Source organism: Cavia porcellus, unplaced genomic scaffold, assembly GCF_034190915.1.
Source record: "Cavia porcellus strain 051 isolate PalLab524CR breed Dunkin Hartley unplaced genomic scaffold, mCavPor4.1 scaffold_2, whole genome shotgun sequence".
Classification (NCBI taxonomy): Eukaryota; Metazoa; Chordata; class Mammalia; order Rodentia; family Caviidae; genus Cavia; species Cavia porcellus.
The window spans coordinates 136,207,946-136,219,327 of record NW_026947485.1 but is presented as its reverse complement, the minus strand read 5'-3'; positions in this window follow the sequence as shown (position 1 = coordinate 136,219,327).

Here is an 11,382-nt window from a genome sequence, read left to right as displayed (position 1 = left end):
ACCTGCTCAACAAAGAAGCAACATACAGGTGTCAACCAAAAATTAATGTAAGATTCTAGCTAAATTGTTTCCAATAGGATAAATTTTGTGGTTTTCTGTTTTAAAAGCTCTGTAACTTTCTAGTTCAGTACCACTAGGTGAGACTCTGAAACAGGGGTCTATATGTAATAGTCCTGAACTCAGCTAATAAAATTCCAAATTTATACATTAGACTGCTTGAATTCTGATACTGTTTTCAAACCCACGTCAGAAGTCTGAGGCAGAAGGATCGCAAACACAAGGCCTACTGGAGCAACTCAGCAACTTAGCAAGATGCTGTAAAAGAAAAACAAAGAAAGAGAGAGAGAAAGAGAGAGAGAAAGAAAGAAAGAAAGAAAGAAAGAAAGAAAGAAAGAAAGAAAGAAAAGGAGGGCTGAGGATGTAGCTCAATGAGAAGGCCTGAGTTCAATCCTTAGCGCACAAGGCACGCACACATAGAAACACACACACACACACACACACACACACACACACACACACACACACACGGTACCGTCTCAGAGAAAACATCCGTGATTTCCTGTCTTATCATTGTTTTTTAAAATTTCTCCAGTTTTCCCCTTTCAGCTTTACTAATAGCTTTGACATATTGCAGATATTTATATTTCCCTTTAGATGTTTTATATTTTTAACAAAAAATAAGTAATTACCTGCTTATCATTGTAACAAATAATACCTGCTTATCATTGTACAAAAAATACCTGCTTATCATTGTAACAAATATATGAAGAACAAAGATTGCAATCTTCCTTTCTCTATTATCCCTTTATTGTTTAGGACACAAATGCACAGACACAGATAGAGTGCTTATTTTATTAAAATAGTATTATGTAATTTACATGTCCTTATTTAGTTTTTGGGTTAGGGATTGGTGTTGCAAGAAAAAAGTTTTTCTTTCATAAAGTGCAGTTTTCTTCCATTATCAGATAAATTTTAATATGTCAGTAATATTAACAATACATTTACATTCCTACTTTTAATAATTATTTTTTATTATATTAGGAAGAGTTTAAGAGAGCAAATATGAATGGAAATGGTATTTAGAAACATTTTAAAGTCCATTATTTCATTGATGATGTCAATAACTTTTTGCTGATTATTATTAAAATAAATATTTCTTTACATATTTTTCATCTGATTAATTAGCAAACAATATATCCATACCATCAATTAATATACATTACAGCCTGTTAAAATATAATTAAAGAATAATTGTGAAAAATTTTAAATTTATTTTCAAATTTGCTAGTAATTGCTAATAAGCAAAACAAGTCTGCAAGTGAAAGGGAAAATATCTGTCAGTATTGAAGCCAAATATATCTTCCAGTGGATAATTAAAATATTGGGAAACTTGAATCTACCACTGAAGCTTAATTGGAAGATACTAGATACGTTGTAGAAAGGAGTCAGTCTATCAAGAAAGACTTCAGAATTACAGCAAATATCTTTTTTTTTTTCTTATCAGTACCAGAGATCGAACTCACAACCACCTGTTTGCAAGGCAGGTGCTTATGCCACTGAGCTAAATCCCCAGCCCTACAGCAAATATCTTGCCAGATATCCTCAATGATTATTAAGTTTAGAATTCATTTTCCCTTTAGTCTCATTCATGAACTTGGCAGTTGTTAATAAATTTTGCCATGTTGTTTTCATTAAATAAGAAGAAATGTTAAATTTTGTGTTTCAAAACGGATACTTAGTGTGTTGAATTAAAAATTAGTGGTCAACTTAACAAACACCAGCTGAACTGAATTGGTGTGGTGCTGAGTGTTGATGGTCCACTTGAGGACTGTTGCCAGCATATAAAAGAGACCTGGAGAGGAAGAGGATTGATTTTCCATAGTGTTGTTGATTGGTGCTGTTGAGTTCTCCTGGAGGAGCTGGCAGAGCTTCTGTCCTGATATGAACTTGGTTGTTCTCATTGTCAAAGGAGCTTAGGACCTTGTTGCTGAGGATAGCTGTGGTTCAGAGTGGCGGAGCTCTGCTCCTTTGGGAATCACTTCCGGGCTGTAAAGGGGAAGGCTCTGGTCCTTACTTTGAGCATTGCTTCCTGGCTCCAGTGCAGAACCCTCACCCTGTTAGTACAGATCTTTCATATCACTGGTATAGTCTTTCTACCTCCCACCACTCACCCTGAGGCCTTCCCCGTGCAGATCTATGAAACAAACTTGCATGAGTCATTGTTGTGGACTCTAGACCTCCAGCTGGCCCTGTGGGAAGAATTGTTATGGGCTCTCAGCTATACTCGTGAAGTTTATTGCCATAGCATCTAGGCCCTTAGCTGGATTTTCTAGGTCTGTAATGTGTGGACAGATTTCCTGAATTTTCTTTTTATTTGATTCCTTGGGTGACCATTATAAATAATACTATAAATTATGTGTACTGTATTGTCTTGTTCTCCTTGCAAACCCCTAACTACAACACCAAACAGCAGGGAAGAAGATGTGACATGTGAAGGAAGCAAGATACTTTTAAGCTCGCTTCACAAGAGGTGTCACTTTGTAACTCAAGCTTGTGACTAGATGATTGCACAATCTAATCTACTCAAGTTCATTTCTTTCTCTTGACAGTTGCAGAAGAAATAGATAACTAGGGATTTTAACATGTTTGAATTTGATAGGTGTTTTCAAAATAGACCCCTCAGAGAAGCTAATTGTGTTCACTAGACAAGTGTAAAAAAAGCATGTAATCAAGCCTAGTGTTGTCATGTTTCAAGTTCAGGCAACAGTATGCAAGCCAAGAATACATTTCTTCATTCCTGAGAGGAAGATTTCAAAATACATTTCTTCATAATGCCCAATAGACAAGGTAGAATAAAACAAAAATTGAATGATTACATACACAGTTGTACTTGGGAAAGCAAAGTTGATATGACAGTGCATGCAATAATAATCACAGAACACTGTGAGCAGGAGGCTATGAGTGAAGGTCACAGGGCTCCTGTATTTAACATCGTTCACAAATGCTGATTTTGCTGTCTCTTGATAGAAAAAAACACTGTCCTTGCAACACATGTATAGCAATAACATTATGCTGTACAGGTACTACAAAGAGATAATCTAATAGGGTATTTATTATTAGAAGATTGAACTAAGGTTACTTTCTTCCATTTAACCTCCTCAGAAATCTCAAAAACAGTCTCAGTATTAATATATTTACCTTTTTCCTTATAATTGACACCAAAGGTATGATTGCATATGCTAACTTTATTGGCATTTATGGGATCCTAAAAACTACTCTCAGAAGATATGTATGTTGTAATTCAGCTTTTTAGTTTTATTAGTATGTGTTACTGCCCGGAGCCGTGAGTGATAGATGCGAGACGATAATGGGGTCGGTTCTCAAAGTTTTATTGCGTACAGCTCAGCCGGACCTAACAAGGTCCGCCGCCCTCAAGCCTTCTTCCTCCTCTCTCTCTGGGAGGAGATACATGAGTTTATATGGCGAGAAGCAGCCAATCACAGCATAGCAGGAACTCGGATAGCAATTGGTCACAACCTACTGTTGCTAGGCAGATGATCACTCTTGGCGGGTTAATTACGCGGCAACACGGGCCAACAAGAACCAGGAAGCAGGAAGCGGCGCCATCTTTTGGGAGCAGCTCATGGCCCCTAACATGTTACATTATATAATGATTACATTCACTGTAGGGTGTTGGTACAGCATTTGTTTTGGGGTGAATGTAGTTAGCACATTTCAATTCTCTTTTTTCTCTTCCCTCCACTCCCTTTTGTTTTTCTAGCATCTGATTCATTTATTATCTTGTAGGACCTTATAAAGTGAATTATCATATGTACAAATTGCAAACCAAACTAATGGACAAAGAACATACAAAACATGTAAGATAACTGTGCTAAGTCAAGATACACTTCCAGATACATTGTACTTTTTTCTTGCTCTTTTTCCTATTATCTATGATATATACATGTATATATCATAGATATATTTATATACATGTATATAAATATTACATATATATTTCCTATTATCTGTGATATATATATATATATATATATATATAGTGTGATATATGTGTGATATATATACATGTGGTATATATATATCTCAGATAATATAAAAATATACATATATATGAGAAACCACGCAATATTTAAGCTTGTGCTGTATTACTTCTTTATGGCAAAGTAGTACTCCATCTTGTATAAATATCATATTTTTTATCCATTCACTTTTTGGTGGACATACAGACTGTTTCCAGTTGTGCTGCTATAAACATGGGTATGCATACATCACTGTGATACAATGACTTTAACTCTTGGGAAGATAGTGTAAGGGAAATAGGTGGGTCAAATGGAATTTATACTTTTAGTTTTCTGAAGAGTCTCCATATTAATTTCCATAGTGCTTGTATTAGTTTCCAGTCCTACAAATATTGGAGAAGTGTTTCTTTCTCTCCACAGCCCCATCAGGCTTTGGTTTTGGATTTTTTTTGATGATAGCCATTTTTTTTTTTATTCTGAAGTAACATGGAATTTCAGTGTTGCTTTAATTTTCATCTCCGGAATATCCAGTGATGATTTTTCATATATTTATTTGTTTTTGCACTTTTTCAGCTGAAAAGTGTATATTCATTTCAGATGCTCGTTTATTAAGTAGGTCTTTAAATTTCAGGGTACTTATGAGTTCTTGTATGTATTTGTCCTTTGTTTTGTTTTGTTTTTTGTCTTTTTGAGACAAGGTCTTGCTATATAGTTCAGGCTGGGTTTGAGCTCATTTTGTAGCCCAGGCTGATCTTGAATTTGCAAGGACCCTCCTGCCAAGCCTCTGGAGTGTTGGGATTACAGAAGTGTGCCACCACGCCCAGTACATATTCATCTTTGTCAGAGATGTAGCTGCTAAAAGTTTCCCCCCATGCTATAGGATTTACTCTGTGAAAATAATTCTTCTCTTTATTTTATACTTCTATATATAAATAATTAAAGGTTCTCTCAAAGATTTATTAGTATGATGCTTGTGATAGGCAGAAAATGCCCACCACTGAGATACTCATGGCCCAATGTAAAGAATTTGTGATTCTGTTATGTCACACGTGAAAGAGGTCTCGGAGATGTGACAAAGGGGAGGGTGGAGAATGTTCTGGATCACCCAGGTATGCCCTGCATATTTACTTGGGTCTTTAAGGCACATGATCTTTCTTGCCTGAGTCACAGATACACAAGGGCTGCTATTAAATCAGGAAGGATTTCAGGTAGCACTATACTGGAAAGGAGTTAAATTCCATCAGTGACTCAAGCATTAGAAATAGAACTTCTCCTAAAACCTTTGAAAATGAATACAACCCTTTTGATAATTTTGGTTTCATTTCTATGAGATCCTTGTTAAACTTCTGACCAACAGAAGTGTAAAATAATGTTTTCTTTGTATAAGTCCCAATGTTTGTTATGATGTTACAGAAAATCAGTGACATTTCTGGCACAGCTCACTGGAGAGATAGGAGATTTTTGCATCCCTCACTTTTTTCTTCAAAAATTCTGCATTCCATCATATACTTGAAAGTTTCCATCTTTCCAAATAAACAGATTTACATATGAATTTTAACGTGGTAAAGTAATCCACTTTAATTAATGAGAATATTAAACATGAATTCTCATGTCACGGAGCTTGATAGTCCTTACCAATCCTGTCCAGTGGTTTGACCAAAGTTCTGACCTTGCTTGCTTGTGTCACCAAGAAATCAGTTGCTGTGTTTACCCTGTGGCCTCTGCCTTTGACATCCCTGCTAATACCAAAGCAAATGTGTTCTGAAGATTCAGTATTTAATTTATTCCCAAAGGATCTCATATAAATGCACTGAACTTTACATTCAAAGCTTTGTTTGTGTTGCAAAGAAGAAATGTCCTTAATGACTTAAACACAGTGGAGCCTTGAATAGTACTTTCACTTTCATAGACAGAAATGAATTCACATTTCAGATACATCAAAATTCCAACCATCGCACTTCACATGAGCACTTTATGCTGATAAATCTTCTTTGAAGGAACTTTTTTAACCCATAATTTTTAACAGTATAATAATGAGAACTACGATGAAAAAGGATTGATTTCCATTGCCATGAACAATACATATGAAGAAAATATGTCTTTCTAGTTCATCTGACACTCCGGAATATATTTTGTGATTATAAGCAGTCAAAATAAAGATACACAAGGATTGTAAAATTGTGAACTATCATATTTTATACCTAAGAATTTATTTTAAATGACAGAATTTCTTTTCCCAATGGGTGATGATAGAGGGCTGTATTTAACATAAGAAAATACATGGTTAGAGATAATATACATATGAATTTAATTAAGCTGATTTTTTAATGAAGCCATAGCTCATTCACAAGGAGGATGTTCAATGGCTCACACTGATTCTAAACCTTTGCTATGTTAGTCACAGTGTGAGTATGTTCATTGTCAGGAGATTGAATCTTCCTTATCATTTTCTGTCTTTGTAAATATGCATAATAAATAAATGAGATAAGTACTTAGAGGATTTTTTTCCCTGTGCAGCTTATTGGTGTCGTGAGTTTATGTACAGCAACATCTGTGCTCTATGTTTGACACTTATGCTTGTTTGTCATCAAGACTGTGCCAAGTCCTCTTGACCCTTGTGAGTAATGTCACTTTAGTGAGATGTTAGTCTGACTGACCTAAATTTGATAACTAATTGCCTGTTGAGAATATGCAATGAGAGAGCGCTGAGGCACTGACCAGTCTGAGACTTAATGACCAAGCCCTGAAGCTTCAGGAATCCATGTGATCTTAATGAGTACTCCATGATACCCAAAAAATGTCGATAGAAGTATGTGCAGACCCTGTTTATTCTAAAGAAGTGGCATTTACGAATGTGTATTGTAGATTACCTGTATTCTTCAATATAGGTAAAATATTCCTTTTCAAGCAATCAGGTTAATTTCACTTACATTAATTTAAGTTTGTCATATAAATAAAAATATTCAATTGAATTTGGATTTCTGATGAACAACTGAAATGTTTAGTATATTTTGTGAGGTAATTGGGTCATTCTTTTTTTTTAATTGGGTCATCCTTATTTCAAAATTATTCATTATCTAAAATTCAAGTTTAAATTCTATCCCATTTCTATTTAATTATTATTTTTTAAGTGAATAGCAGAATGTTATTCTTGTTTCCTTTAGAAAAAGTTATTTAACTTTAATACAAACTTTAACTATTAAATTTAAACTTACTGTGGGATAATTTTAACTTTTTGACAAGATATAAACATATGTAATAAATCTGTGGTGTTCAGAAGTTTCTAAGATACATTAATCATTGGATAACTTATATAAGACTGATGTTAAACAGTTGTACTTAGTTTCTCTGTCCTTTCATCCCGTTTCCTCATACAGATTCGAGAAAATTATCCACAGCCATCATTTCCACTGATGTTCTGAGCCTCACCCCTGTCTATTCAATGTAGGTTGGGAAGAAATTGAAGAAGGGGATCTTTGGACATTATATTCTATTAATGAGCACTAGCTTGAATGAATATTGAAGATACATACTTATCTAAAGTTCAGTAAAACACCTTTTAATATTGTCTTAATTGTACTGGGCTTCAAGGACATCACTGAAAAGATATTCATATCTTCATTCGGCCAGAAAGCAGGATTCTGGTTTGAAGCCTCCTTAAGCCACTTTTATCTTTATTCTCTCTGTCTCCTTGCTTCCTTCTTTTATTTTCCTTGTAGACCTTTGAATTTCAATAGACTAAATGCAATATTTAAATGGAAACAAGTTCTTATTTTTAATAGACCTAGTTTATTCATAAATAATTTTTCTGATGTTAAAATAAACACAAGAAAATATTAGAGTGTGTAAAATAAAAATGATATTAAATCCTTTGGAATACTGACAATCTTTTATATTTAAAGATGGTAAAGTTAAGCAACTGACCCACCTGTATGATATTACCTCACACAAATTCTCCTGGACTCTGTTACATGTGGATTGCTAAACCTATAAAAGTGACTTGATTTTGTGAGCTGAAATTAAATATATTTATTTAAAGTACAGAATAAAGTTATCATAGCAAAAGCAGCCACATAAGTGCAAAGGTTAAATAAAAATGCTATTCCAATGAATTCATTTACTCTTTACTCACATGTTACAAAATATTCAGATAATACCACACACAATTTACTTTTAATGTGTTTATTTTTGTTTGTAACAGCACAGAAAAATCTTTGAACTGTTAGTTTTTATTGATGATAGGAGCTATTGTAAATGGAAAATTTTTATTTGCTTTATTTTGATTTTTTGGCTGTAATTAGTCATTTTGATCAACTAAAGGATATTCCTTTTTGCCTTTTGTATATTGTATACAACAGAAATGCATCAACCCTCTTCCTCACTTTTTCTGTCTTTTGATTTTTTGGGACAGGGTCTCACTCTCTAGGTAGTATACGCCTGACTCAAACTTACTATGTATCCCAGGGTGGTCTTGAGCTCATAGTGATGCTCATGCCTCAGCCTCCCAAGTGCTGGGATTACAGACATGAGCCATAATGCCCTGCTTTATATTGTTATCTTTGAGATCATTACCATGAATATTTTACTTTATTTTCAATAATAATAATTACTTAATGTTGACAAGTGAATTGAGAGAGTTTCAAAAGAAACCAGGCATTTTATGTTTGTATTTTGACAATTTGTGAAAATCATCATCTGGAAAATATGCTCATGTTTCTCAGCATGATTCAGTTCCAAATGGTAAATGAAACTAATTAGTTCACATGTGTATTTTTACCAAAGCTAACATATGTTGAAGGTTAAAAGGATTTTATGCTATGATGAAAATTTGACTAAAGATTTTGAAAAATAAAATTGAACACCTTGTATTTTCCTTTTGACAATATATGAATGAAATACTTTGTGGAGGCAAGCACTATTCACTAATTAGGCTCTACAATCACTGCTAAATCTCTAATGAAATGATTAGAAACCCTCATACCTACAGAATTTAGGGCTCGTGAACTGCTCATGCAACAGTCCATTTGATAAGTGAAAGAGCCAAGAACCAACATAGAAATCCTAAGTAAATTTCCAGTGTTCTTCTGAAAAGTTCTTTTTGTAATATATTTTTTAAACCTTAGATTTTAACTTTAAATTTCAACCATGGCATACTGAGTTGAAATAAAATTAACAAATAAAGTAGAATCTCCATTTTTCTTTTTGATGTGTTTAATTTTTTTTAAATAGCACAATATATCATTTTGGTAAGGCACCTTTTAAACCAATGAAGCAATAAAATTAATCATATTTGATATATTCATACCAAGATTCTCAAAATTGCACTAAATGTAAACAATATTATAGCTGAATTCATAAAATAACTTGGTTTTGGTGTTTATATTTTTTGCTATTTAAAGAAAATACCAATAATGTGTTTGGCTATGAGTTTTTTATGTGTGCATGACCTGCTAGATACTTTGGTATGATTCAGAACTGTAGTTTTATAACCCAAGAGAACATAAATCAAAACTATAGTATCTAAATAGATGCCAACTACTACTTGGCTCATACTTTTTTTTTTTTTTTTTGAAGTAATCAACCATTATTATATCTAAGTTTGATGAACTATAATTTCTGGAACCATTGGGATATTCACAATAGGTTGAGTTCGTGTAATCAATTATTCAGATAAAGCAAAAATCTAAAACTCACGCTTTAAAACTCATGTTTTATTGTGTCATCCATTGAATTTTATGACGACTGATATTGTTTAAAAAGAAAACTATTTCAAAAAAACCCACAAATAACTATTTTCTTCTCACCTAAATGTTGCCAGCATTTTATAATCTTAGCTTATAAATGATTCCTTGCATTCTGATATTTTTATTTAATGAATTCTACATATTGTTTTAAGGAAGAGGGAAGAGTGAGGAAAGAGAGTTAAAACAAATTGAGATGTGTCATGCACCTGTATCAACTCCCCACGATGAATGCAATCATATGCTGTAACGATATACTTACAAAAATAAAATCGCAGAAAGTACCAGCATGCTGTAAAAATGCTGCATAGCATCACCCACTGTTGACTTTGGTGATTAAAACTGTGGAAGTTTGTACATGCATTGATGAAAGAAAGGAAAGGCTAGGAATTTTTAGATTCTGTGGTGACAAAGAATTAATTTTTAAAATCTTGTGAGTTTATGCTGATGCTCATTACATTAGGCTAAATTACTGTGCTCACATCCTATTTTGTTATAATCATGCACCAATCATTTCCTGTATTTTGAGGCACCAGTTCTTGCTCCCTTGTGGTTTTTTTTTTTTTAAACTGCACTGTATCACGTCGTTCTTTGTTTATCAGGTTTTATATTTCAGTAGTAGTTTATATTCTCATGTTGATTCCACCAACACCTACATAACAAACTAAGGACAAAACGTTGAGTACAAAATATTGAATTTCAGTTAGGTCCCTGAGTAAGAAAAAAAATTTATAATTTTTTTACAAAAATAAACTGGTGGTAATATATGTCAAAATGTAGTTTGAGAGCAACTATTTGATTCTCAATTCAGGCTTAAGGGCACCATGGGTATAAATCTGCACTAACGCACGGCGGTGTCAGCTCCCTGGGTGACTCCGAGGGATGCAGTACAGGGGTTGCTCAGCTCTCGCTGCGCAGAACCCAAGGTGAGGGTTCAAGGTGAGGCTTCAAGCCATGCTGAGCGCTTGAGTATTTTTTCTTCATCATAAGGTAAAAGGTTTGTGATCTAATGCATTTTTTATTAGTACGTGTTTGCAGTACATGCAGTTTACAATCATCTTGGGTACATCTACATAGTACAGCTTGATACATTTTTGTGGAAGTCTCCACTTATTGGTACATTCTAGATATAAATAATGATAACATTCATGATAGGGAATTTGTACCTTACACGATATAGTTTAATTGTTTATTTCCCCCATTCCTTTACCTTTCCTTCAACCCCTCTTCTCTTCCTTATGTACAAAAACTTTAATTTCATTTTTCCTTCTTTTTTTTTTCTGTTCCCATCCTCCTTCCTAGTTTCCCTTAGCATTACAGCATTTTCCTCCTGTTTTGTGATATCTGACATACATTTGGCCCTTATTTACACTTTTGGTTTCTCATACCAGAAAAACTGCAATATTTATGCGTGTATTTGAATTATTTCACTTAGGAGTATGATCTCAAGGTGTACGCACACATAGAAAAGTCTCAAGGTTATCATTCTTTATAGCTGAGTAGTACTGTGCTATATAAAAAAATCATCTTTCTCCCTTCCCTGATTCCTTGTCATTTGGGCTGTTTCCAAGATTTAGCTGTCATAAACTGGGCCACTTTTG